General features: G+C 39.2%; 1 non-coding gene across 1 annotated transcript; it reads left to right on the top strand.

The window, feature by feature from the left end:
- The first annotated feature begins 9,976 nt into the window (after window positions 1-9,976).
- LOC141616414 (small nucleolar RNA R71) lies at window positions 9,977-10,083 on the top strand. Its single transcript, XR_012530763.1, has one exon. It is a non-coding gene; the product is annotated as a small nucleolar RNA R71 (small nucleolar RNA).
- The last annotated feature ends 2,574 nt before the right edge of the window (window positions 10,084-12,657 follow it).

Raw genomic sequence — 12,657 nt, 5'->3', positions numbered from 1 at the left:
ATAAGAATCCCGCAAAAACCCGGGTACTGTTCACTTACTCGATCGAGTAAGTAAGGCACTCGATCGAGTTTTGGCTGACAGTTTCAGCTATTTCGATCCTATAACTCCTCACCCAGATAGAATAAGGTCTACTCGATGGAGTAAGCATTCATTCTCGGTCGAGCAAGGTTAGGTACGAGGTCAAAAGTTACGAGTTTAGTTAACTATCCCTGCAAAACAACAACTCGTGTCGCTTCAATTTGAAAATCGTCACAGCTTAGTATACACAACACACCATCACTACTCAAATGTAACGCAACGGTTTCACCCACACAAGACATATATTACTCCATTCTATAATGAACATTACGCAAAACGATTTACTACACCATTAACTCATTCACACATACACTTCACACATTACTTTACTTCTAATCAAGCATTTGTAACCTTCAACAATACAACTTGTACTTATACTATTATAGTCATTCATCTAACAATAAACCATCATTCACTATCCAATTTTGCTAACAATTCAATCATGTCACAATAAATATCAACTAAATTACTCAACTTCGATATGCCATATTTTAAAAGTACTCAACAATTGATCCATTGCAATTCTAATTACCACTTGACAAACTCTTCTATCCAACATAAAATTTACCACTCCCTTAAATACTCATTCGTATACAAAGACTCACAACTCCTTAGCATCACACATTCAAGACTTGCAATTCCTTTATAAACTAGCATGCATAAAAAGATTTAGAAAACATTATTATCACCACATCACACAACACTGTCACGTACTAAAAACACTTCACCACTTCCACTACTTCCATACACACTTCTACTCAACCACAGACTTACACAGTTCCTCATCACAATTACACATACTAACATCAATGGAGACTCCATCACTGATATTTCTAACATAACCATTATACACACTAGGCACATAATTCCCGACTCGATATCCCCATAATCGGTGACTGGCTTAAGCATTATGGGGCCATGATTTTGAAATGAGGGCGCCTACTCACCCAAAATCTAGCATCAGCTGGGGCTCCCAACATACATACACCAGGTTCATTTTATTAGACTCTCTACGTTCATTAGGTTCATTTGTTATAGATTCCAAAATCATCGCTCTGATACCACTTTGTAACACCCCCATCTACCAAGGAGCCTTAACAAGACCTTCCCTATTAGATAAGGGCGTTACCATCTCGGTTGCCCGAGGACAGTAATAATCAAATGTCGATAAAAAAACGTTTAAGTTATATTACAAGTGATTTACAAACCAACAGACGATACAAAGATACAACTCGAGACTACTACAACTATGTGAAGCTATCTTTGCCATGACTCGTGGTAGACTCCTCCCTCCAAGCACCCAGCTAAGATCCGAACATTAACCTACTAAGACTGACTGCTCACCATAGTGGATCACGGCAGACACAACAGAAACAAACAACACAACAAAACCACAAAAGGTCAGTGACTGAGACAAAGGATACACAAAAGAAGACATAACACAAGTTGATCGAGTCCATTTCGTGTTCACAATTAAGCATATGTGGTCGTTGGTCAATGGTCGATACAAAACACAATTTATACTTCACAAACAACTCTACAATTAGTAAAGAGGCAAGTAAAGGTCGGATCCCAAGGGACGGGTATTGAAATGAAGATTCTATTGTAACTAGTGGTGTCTAGGGGTGTCACAAATTGGGTTGATGTAGAAGGTTACTAAACTAAGATAGCAATGAAAATAAACTAACAAGGTAAATAAAATAAGGGGTGTAAACAATTGATTAAAAGCACTAGGGTGTCATGGGTTCATAGGGGAATCATGGGATATGATCATACAAACATGTTCTCAAATTATAAGCAAGCAATTATTGTTGTGATGGATTGAGTTGGGTTATATCTTACAATCCTAGGAAAGTTTGGGTCCGGAGCGAATCTCTTTGATTGTACAACACCTACAAGTCGACTTAATCTTCCCTACTTAACACATGCATGGTCTAACAAGACTCGAGTTGGGTTATGTCTTACAAGTCAAGTTGAAAGGATAGAAGATGATAGTAAATGCAAGGATTCATAGGCTTAGCATTTCATCAAATATAACATGTGCATGTATTAAGATCAAAACAAGCAAGCAAATAAGATATGAAAGCATATTAATTTAAGCATGAATCATTCCCCATGTTGGTTTCCCTAATCACCCATTAAACCCTAGCTAAGAGACTACTCACTCATTATCATATTGATCATGCTAGAAAGGTTGTCAATCATACTAACATAATGAAACATGATGAATAAATGAAAGTAATTAGCAATAATTAAAAAGGGATTAAGAGATTATACCTACTAATGATTCCAATAATAAAGCAAGAATAATAGAAGTACTTGAATCCTAGATTGAGAGGTTGTCAATCTCCCAATAATAACCCAAATAATCTTCAATTACCCAAAATAAAGTAAGAACTAGAGAGAGATTAAAGAACTAAAACTTGGATTAAAACTTGATTAATATTTGATTACAATATTGAAGAGAGATTTGATTGATATTAACTACACTAATTATTGATAAGAAGAACATGCTCCTCTAATTAGACTAATGGGGTATTTATAGTGAAAATTAGGGAGGATGCATTAGGGTTAACTAAGGGCTAAACTAGTAATTACACTTTTTAAGTTGAGCAAGGAGACTCAAGGATTCTCCGAGAGAAGGGCTTCTCTTATCGTTGCTAGAAGAGTGAAAACGTCTTTGTCTTTGCAATCCGTGCGGATGGGAGTCGGGACGGCCGGATCTGGGATGAGGAATCCGAGCGGATTCTTGGGCAAGACGCTCGGATTGGCGAGGGGAATCCGAGCGGATTCCTTTGTGGGACGCCTTCGGCTCGTGCTTGGGCGGACGGACGGATTGTGTACAATCCGTTCGGATTGTTTGTCAAACATCTTTTCTTCTTCTTTTCTTCATGAATTCCTTGGGGATTTCCTTGGGGACTCAAGGATCCTTTTCTCAACATTGCTCTTCTACTATGCTATGTACAAAGGCCTTCTAGTCTTGTCTCTCCTTGATGCTTGGTCATTGAATATGATCAATTTAGCCTTGTTTTGCCATGAAAATGCAAGATTCTTACTCCTTTCCTACCAAGGGATCAAAATCTCAAAGAATATGCAAAACAAAGAACTAAAGATAAGAAATGACCCAAATAGGCACTAAAAAGCATGAAAACAATGGTAATTCGGGGGGCTAAATATGCGCCAATTATGGTCACATCAAATATCCCCAAACCGAACCTTTGCTCGTCCCGAGTAAAGAGGTGACAAAGACTAGGACCAATACTAACCTAACCTAATAATAATAGCCGATATGAGACAATTAGCGGGTCTCACTCCGCCCCTTCAACTCACAACAAGACAACCATGAGGTAGGATGCCTTCTTGCAAGGCAAGGTGGGTCTTGCCAAAATGGCGACACATCCAAACATTAAGCACACAAAAACACATAATGGATACATCTACAAAAAGAATAGCCACTTTCCTCATCTAAGTGGCGGAAATTATCTACAAGGGAAGCAATTCAAGGGTACACAATCCTTCATAGATGCAATTTGTTCAAACTACTAAGCCTAGAAGGATACCAATAAATCACCTCCAAGTTGTGTCAAGCTAGGGTACCTTTGTCCTCAATCGTTAAATGCTTTTGTCAAGAGTAGACTCCCTATGGTGTTAGAAACACTGGAGGATCGCGGAATTCCCCCTCTTGCCTAGACAAGAAGAAGGGTCGTCCCCTCTCTACCATGCACAAAAATGGATACGGTGGATAAAGGGATCAATAGATATTTGAGTTTCACTTTGGGAGTTTGCTTTTGTTTTTGTTTTTCCCCCCAATTTCTTGTGGCATATGACATTTGAGAATACTTTCTTTGCCATTTCTTTTTGATTTTTGGCATTTCAATACTTGACAACTTTTTGCATTTCTTTTTGAATATTTTCAAAGTCACCCCAATTAGTAACGAGGGTGCCTTGTATTTGAAGCTTAGGAGTCTATTTTTGCTCCTCTTTTCTTTTGATGCATTTTTGCAAACTTTCTTTCACTTTTCATTTCTTTGAACTCAAATTGATTTCTTTTTGTGCCTATTCCCTTTGATGACAAAAATGTGGTAGAATATGGATGAATGATGGAAGTATGCATGGTTTCAAGGGTCACCTTGGAATAAACGGTAGCCAAGGAGTTATCACACCACAAGGTACTCTTGACTCGGCTTTAAACCATGGGTCAAAGGATACTAGCATGACACATCCTAGGGTGTTTTACAAGTATTCTAACAAGCAAAGTCTTAAGAAGAAAAAGCATCTACTAGGGCCTATATACGCTTGTCAAGTTTCCCAAGTAGACGGTTTCGCAAAAATTTTTTTAACATGCAACTACATGCCATGATGCAACTAACATATATACATCCTAATGCATATGATTCTACCAACTAATATGTCAAATAAACTAAATGCAATCCTAAGTTCACATTGTTATACCGCATCAATCAAAATAAAGCCACATAGTCATTAACATAAAGAGGAAAAAGGAGATTGGAAAGATCATACCATGCGGTCTTCAATATCCTCATGTCTCGGATGTGGCGTAGTCAATCAAAGTGAACAAGGATGAACAAACACAATATATACAAGACAATATATACAAAGGAAATGAACTTGTTTTTGGTTTTTCAATTTTTCAAATTTTTATGATTTTTTTGAAATTTTTCAATTTTTATGGTTTTTGAATAAAAGTTAAGTGTTAGAATTCCCATCCCCACACTAATATGGGCATTGTCCTCAATGGCCAAAATGATGGAAATTATGCAAAAATGATGCATGATTTCTATACTAAATGCAATTCTACACTAAGCTATACTACATGATGCATGGTTTTTGTTATGACGGAGAGGATAATTTAGATTACCTCCCGTTGTGTATGCATTAACTTCCCCAAACCAAATAAGACGCTATTGCTAATGTCAAAGCATGGGGGAGTTCATGCACACACTATGCTATGCATGAAACTAGATTGTCATTTTGGATTTTCAAAAATGGGAACAATAAAGAAAGAACACCTCAATGGAACCGAGGTGTGAGTCCTTTGGTGTTGCTAGGACTAAACCAACAATGATCAAAATGAAATAAAATACAAAGAGATATAGACAAACCATGGGAGTGTAGGAGTCTCCAAGGCTAGTCTTCCATCATGCTATTATCATCACCACTTCCCTCATGAGAAGTGGTCACATTGCCACTTTCCTTATCACTTTCTTCTTTGCTTTCCTCATCATTATCTTCACCATCTTCACCATCTCTTTCTTCATCTCCACTTGCTTCTTCCTCAATGTTGTCATCAATCTCCTCATCATTTCCAACAACCTCATTGTCTTCCACCACGTCCCTTGATGCACCCGGAAATAAGGCTTCTCTATCCGCCCAACTAGGCAAAGGACAAGATGGATCAAGGAGTCCTTGCCTAGCTAGATGTAGGAGGGGAGGATATTGAGCCAAATATGCATTCTTCCGATCTTCATAAGCTTGCTTGTGCATGGCTTGCATAAGAAGAGTGACATAGTCTTTTCCAATTTCAACTCCTTGCGGTTTGAACTCTTCATACACAAAGGGGTAAGGCGGTATAACAATGGAAGAGGAGGGAGTTTCATGATCACCCTTTTGTTGTTGAATGATGTACTCGGCTTCTTCGGATAGGGAAGTAAATAGTTGGTCCGGTGGACACTAAGACGGCAAATCTTTGCGGGTAAAGTGAATGATCGAGCCTCACTAGTAAGCCACCCATACTTGGTATCAAGGGGATTGTGAGCAACCCACTTAAACTTGTTAATCAAGATGGACATATCAATAAGATGGCCACCATCCTTAGCCTTGTACTTGCTATCCTTATTGAAATTAGGATCAAAGTGCTTGGCTAGGACCGTGACAAGGCCGCCATTAACAATAACGGTTTGACCCTTCTTCCCACTATCTATATGGAGCCATCTATCAACCAATAGCCTCAAAGAATTGTAAGGCTTGGTGTGAATTCTTCCAATATTCAAAGTTGATTCAAGGAGAATAAAATCGAGTCCCGTGAAATGATTGGTGTCTTTCCTAGCAATTATGGTATTACCCACAACTTTGTGCCATATTCTTATGCCCGGATGATGGACCAAAAGAGCACGACAAGCTTTAAAATCTTCAAATTTCTTCCCGGAGATTGCCTCCCAAAGAGGCTCGGGATCATACTTCCCATATTGCTTATAAAATTTATGTTCATCGCTAAGACCCAAAATTTCACCCAATTCCGGAAAGGTAATGCGTCTACTAGTGTTAGCTAGACGAAACTCAATATTTTCCTATTCTCAACTTTTGTCACTTTTAAAGAACTTAAGAATTCCAAGACAAGGGAGGGGTATGTTACTTCCTTCATTTCAAACAATTTCTTTAAACCCATGGCATTGAAAAAGACTCTTGTTTGTTCAAGAACACCCAACTTCTCTAAAGCATCTTGGCATATGAATTTGGTGGATTGAATTTGTTTCATAGCAAACTTGACAAATGTATTTCTATGGGAATCGGAAATGAATGTTACCTCCGGATAAAGCAAGAGTTGATTAATTACCGGAGTAGAGGGTGATGCTTCCATAGGAATTTGTTGTTGTTGTTGCACTACCAAGCTTGGTGTTGATACCACCATTGCCAAAGCTTTCTTTGCTTGTAGAGCTTTTTGCCTTTGAGAGAGAGCCTTTGCTTTTGGTGCCTTTGTTGCTCCCTTTGTTCTTGCCATTTGATGAACTAACCAAGAAAAAGATCAAAAATCTTCAATTTGTAGAATGCCCAAATCGATTTTGAAGGTGAAAGGCTTTGCCTTTATGAGAACAAAAATCGACTCAAAGGTGAAGATTTTGTTCTTGGTTTTGATTGTTAATGAAGATGGAGTGATTGATTTGTTATTTGAAAGATGGTTTGATTTGATTTTGGTGAGTTTTGTTGAGGGTTTTTGTTTTTGAGATGGAGAGGATGAGGGTTTTGATGTTATGGGTAGTGTTTATGAATGAATGAATGAATGAATGAATGAATGAAGGTGGGGTGGGTATTTAAAGAATTCGACAATTTTAGGACGCAGGGACAATCCGTGCGGATTGGGCGCAATCCGTGCGGATTCTGCAGCTTCAAAAATTTCAAAATCCCGCCTAAAGACGGGCGGATTCTGGGGAATCCGCTCGGATTCTTCTGAGATGAGACGGGCGGATTTCGTGCAGGACGGACGGATTCTTGTCCAGAGATTTTTCTTTGTTTTTCTTCAGCTGCAAGACGGGCGGATTGTTCAAAAGACGGACGGATTCTGTGAGACGGGCGTCTTTCCAGAAATCCGCTCGGATTCTTCAACAGTCAAGAATTTTTGCAATTTCAGCTCAGCCCAAGACGGGCGTCTTCTCGGGGACGCTCGGATCTTCTTGAGACGGGCGGATTCTTTGGAATCCGCTCGGATTGGTCCTTGTGTACACGGATTGATTCCATCCGTGCACCAACGCATTCCCTTATCATTCTTTCTTTCTTTCAAATCTTGTGTTCTTCATTCATGGGGCACTACTAAGGCATGAATAGCCTAGGAAATTGCCATCCCCACACTAAGGTAAAGCACTACACAACAATTAAAATTATTAGTCCCTCCCTCACTTCTCTCTTACATGACAATTATTTTGATCAAAGTAAAAATAAATCCAAAAATGACAAAAATGCAATACAAAAATTAAATGTAAGTTAGGGAGTTAGAAATATTTACAAGTGGTGGTTTAGGGAGGACTCCACCAAACTCTCATTCTTGATGAGATGTCAAGGGGGCATGTTCAAGGTGTTGTTGATGTTGCTAAACACCTTGAAGAAGTAATCAAAAGCTTGTTCATTGTTATGGTAGAGGTCCTCAATAGACCGTGGCCCTTGTTGTTGATCATGATCGATGGCATGCCCAATGTAGGGATTAAAGATCCCTTCAAATTCGTCGTCCCAAAGACCACAAACTTCATTGAGTTGATCATTGAAAATCTCTTGCTTAGATGGAGACAACTCTCCCAATTTCTTTTCTTGGCCAATGAGGCCATCATCTTCTTCCTTGGTTGATTTTGATGAGCTTTGCAAGCTCTCCTTGTCAAAATTCACTTGCTCTTTGAATGGAGCATCTTCAACTTTCTTCCTCCATTGGAGTTCCGATTTCTTCTTTTCATCTTTTCGGCTATAATGATCAATCATGAAACATGGCTCATGCAAACGAGGAGCTCTCATGGTCTTGTCAAGATTAAAAGTTATGCTTTCATCTCCCACTTCTAGAGTGAGCTCTCCATGTTTCACATCAATCACCTCACCCGCGGTGTGTAGGAAAGGTCTTCCTAAGATGATTGGAATGTTGGAATCTTCCTCCATATCAACAATGACAAAGTCCACCGGGATGAAAAACTTCCCAATTCGCACGGGGACATCTTCCCATATCCCTAATGGTGTCTTCGTCGATCTATCGGCCATTTGAAGAGTGATATTGGTGCATTTAAGCTCTCCCATTCCCAACCTTTTACTTACCGAGTACGGCATGACACTCACACTAGCCCCTAGATCACATAAGGCTTTGTTGATCGTTGTGTCGCCAATGGTACACGGTATTGAGAAGCTTCCCGGATCCTTTAACTTTGGAGGTGAACTCCTTTGAAGTATTGCACTACTCACCTTAGTGAAGGCGATAGTCTCAAGTTTCCGGATCGACTTCTTCTTTGTGAGGATATCTTTCATGTACTTTGCATAGGCCGGAACGTGATTGATTAATTCCGTGAAAGGAATTGAGACTTCTAAGTTCTTCATAATCTCCATGAACTTCCCAAGTTGATCATCAAATTTAGGCTTGGCTTGACGACTTGGAAAAGGAAGTCTAATCACAATGGGCTCCTTTTCTTTGGCTTTGTCTTCATTTTTCTTTGAGCTTTCTTCTTTTGATGATTCCCTTTCTTGCACCACAACTTCATTCTCACTAGCTCTCACAACTTCATCCTCAACTTGCTTCTTTGGTGCTTCATATCTTGTACCACTTCTCAAGTGAATGGCACTAACTGTTTCATGTCTAGGGGGATTACTTTGTGGTGGTAATTGCCCCTTTTGTCTTTGTGAGCTCGAAGATGCTAGTTGGGTCAATTGTGTTTCCAACATCTTGGTGTGAGCTAGAATGTTGTTGATGGTGGTGTCTTTTGCTTGGCTATCTTTTTGCATTTGGGTGAAAAATTCTTGTTGATTCTTTTGCATTTGGAGGACCGCTTTTTGGACATCAAAACCTTGGTCATTGTGGTGATTGTATGGATTTTGATTTTGGTAACCTTGGTTTTGATTGTAAAAGGGTCTTTGATTTTGATTTCTCATGGGTGGTGGAGTGTATGTTGTTTGAGGGTTTTGGACATTTTGGCTTTTGTATGAAAGATTTGGATGGAACTTGGTGTTTTCATTGTAAAAATTTGAATAAGGGGTACCACTTTTGTAAGCTTGGAAAGCATTAACTTGTTCGGTTGTTCCCCTACACTCACTTGAGTCATGACCCAAGGTTCCACAATTCTCACATATCCCGCTTGGGATTGATGAGGATGCCGTCATGGCATTGACATGATGCTTTGATGATTTTGAGCTTTCCTCAAGTCTAGCCATAGCTTGTTCAAACTTCAAGTTGATTGTGTCAATGTGAGCACTAAGTTGAGCACCCAATTGAGTAACGGTGTCCACTTCATACCTTCCTCCTCTAGTAGCCTTGCGAGGCCTACTATATTGTGAATTATGGACCGCCATTTCCTCAATCTTGTTCCATGTTTGATTGTCATCAACTTCGGTGAACATTCCATTTGATCCCATATTGAGAATGTTCCTAGAATCTTCATATAAACCATTCCAAAATTGTTGCACTAAAAACCATTCGCTAAGTCCATGGTGAGGACATGAGCGACAAATACCTTTGAACCGCTCCCAAGCTTCATACAAAGATTCTTCATCCCTTTGCTTAAAACCCGTAATTTGAGCTCTTAGCATATTGGTCTTTTCCGGTGGGTAGAATTTTTTGTAGAAAGCTAGAGCTAGCTTCTTCCAAGAATCTATTCCAAGGGTGGCCTTATCAAGGCCCTTCAACCATTGCTTTGCGGTGCCGATTAACGAAAAAGGAAATAAGACCCATCTTATTTGGTCTTGAGTCACGCCCGTTTGAGAGATAGCTTCACAATAATCGCAAAAGGTTTCCATATGAGAATGAGGGTCCTCACTAGGCATTTCCCCGAATTGGCTCCTCTCAACTAGTTGAATGAAGGCGGACTTGGCAATAAAGTTTCCGGTAAGATGTTGTGGGGTAGGAGTACCATTTGGTAAATCCTCCTCGGTGGGTATAGAGTGTGACGAGAATTTAGGCATTGTAGGTGGATTTTGTGTGGTATTGTTTAATGGGTTTTCTTCTCCTTCTATTGCGAAAGGATTGACAAACTCACTAGTGGGTTGAACAACTTCACCAACACCTCCCAAATTCCTCCTAACAAGTCTCCTATTATTCGTCAAGGTTCTTTCGATTTCACGGTCAAAAGGTAACAAATCTCTTTGTAACCTTCTAGACATGCAAAATATCAAACAACTCGAAAACAATTAGAACAAACCTTGAGGAGTTTTACTTCCCCAAGGTGAAAAAGACACAACTAAAAACAATAAAAGAAATCTTAAATCAATTAAACACCGTCCCCGGCAACGGCGCCATTTTTGATCGAGTCCATTTCGTGTTCACAATTAAGCATATGTGGTCGTTGGTCAATGGTCGATACAAAACACAATTTATACTTCACAAACAACTCTACAATTAGTAAAGAGGAAAGTAAAGGTCGGATCCCAAGGGACGGGTATTGAAATGAAGATTCTATTGTAACTAGTGGTGTCTAGGGGTGTCACAAATTGGGTTGATGTAGAAGGTTACTAAACTAAGATAGCAATGAAAATAAACTAACAAGGTAAATAAAATAAGGGGTGTAAACAATTGATTAAAAGCACTAGGGTGTCATGGGTTCATAGGGAAATCATGGGATATGATCATACAAACATGTTCTCAAATTATAAGCAAGCAATTATTGTTGTGATGGATTGAGTTGGGTTATATCTTACAATCCTAGGAAAGTTTGGGTCCCGAGCCGAATCGATTAGAATGTACAACACCTACAAGTCGACTTAATCTTCCCTACTTAACACATGCATGGTCTAACAAGACTCGAGTTGGGTTATGTCTTACAAGTCAAGTTGAAAGGATAGAAGATGATAGTAAATGCAAGGATTCATAGGCTTAGCATTTCATCAAATATAACATGTGCATGTATTAAGATCAAAACAAGCAAGCAAATAAGATATGAAAGCATATTAATTTAAGCATGAATCATTCCCCATGTTGGTTTCCCCTAATCACCCATTAAACCCTAGCTAAGAGACTACTCACTCATTATCATATTGATCATGCTAGAAAGGTTGTCAATCATACTAACATAATGAAACATGATGAATAAATGAAAGTAATTAGCAATAATTAAAAAGGGATTAAGAGATTATACCTACTAATGATTCCAATAATAAAGCAAGAATAATAGAAGTACTTGAATCCTAGATTGAGAGGTTGTCAATCTCCCAATAATAACCCAAATAATCTTCAATTACCCAAAATAAAGTAAGAACTAGAGAGAGATTAAAGAACTAAAACTTGGATTAAAACTTGATTAATATTTGATTACAATATTGAAGAGAGATTTGATTGATATTAACTACACTAATTATTGATAAGAAGAAATGCTCCTCTAATTAGACTAATGGGGTATTTATAGTGAAAATTAGGGAGGATGCATTAGGGTTAACTAAGGGCTAAACTAGTAATTACACTTTTTAAGTTGAGCAAGGAGACTCCGGGATTCTCCGAGAGAAGGGCTTCTCTTATCGTTGCTAGAAGAGTGAAAACGTGCTGTGCTGCAATCCGTGCGGATGGGAGTCGGGACGGCCGGATCTGGGCTGAGGAATCCGAGCGGATTCTTGAGCAAGACGCTCGGATTGGCGAGGGGGAATCCGAGCGGATTCCTTTGTGGGACGCTCGGACTGTGCTTGGGCAGACGGACGGATTGTGTACAATCCGTTCGGATTGTTTGTCAGCATCTTTTCTTCTTCTTTTCTTCATGAATTCCTTGGGGATTTCCTTGGGGACTCAAGGATCCTTTTCTCAACATTGCTCTTCTACTATGCTATGTACAAAGGCCTTCTAGTCTTGTCTCTCCTTGATGCTTGGTCATTGAATATGATCAATTTAGCCTTGTTTTGCCATGAAAATGCAAGATTCTTACTCCTTTCCTACCAAGGGATCAAAATCTCAAAGAATATGCAAAACAAAGAACTAAAGATAAGAAATGACCCAAATAGGCACTAAAAAGCATGAAAACAATGGTAATTCGGGGGCTAAATATGCGCCAATTATGGTCACATCACAAGTACAACAGAACACACACCACACCTCCTCCAACCAACCACACACCTTTGACTGCCCGAAGGTCCGGTCCTGCCAGATTACAAATCGCAACCAGTAATCCACACCGCCAGTGGGGG

This window comes from Silene latifolia, chromosome 11, assembly GCF_048544455.1.
Source record: "Silene latifolia isolate original U9 population chromosome 11, ASM4854445v1, whole genome shotgun sequence".
Taxonomy (NCBI): domain Eukaryota; kingdom Viridiplantae; phylum Streptophyta; class Magnoliopsida; order Caryophyllales; family Caryophyllaceae; genus Silene; species Silene latifolia.
The sequence above is the reverse complement of the archived record's forward strand: the minus strand, read 5'-3'. Positions and strand labels throughout refer to the sequence as shown.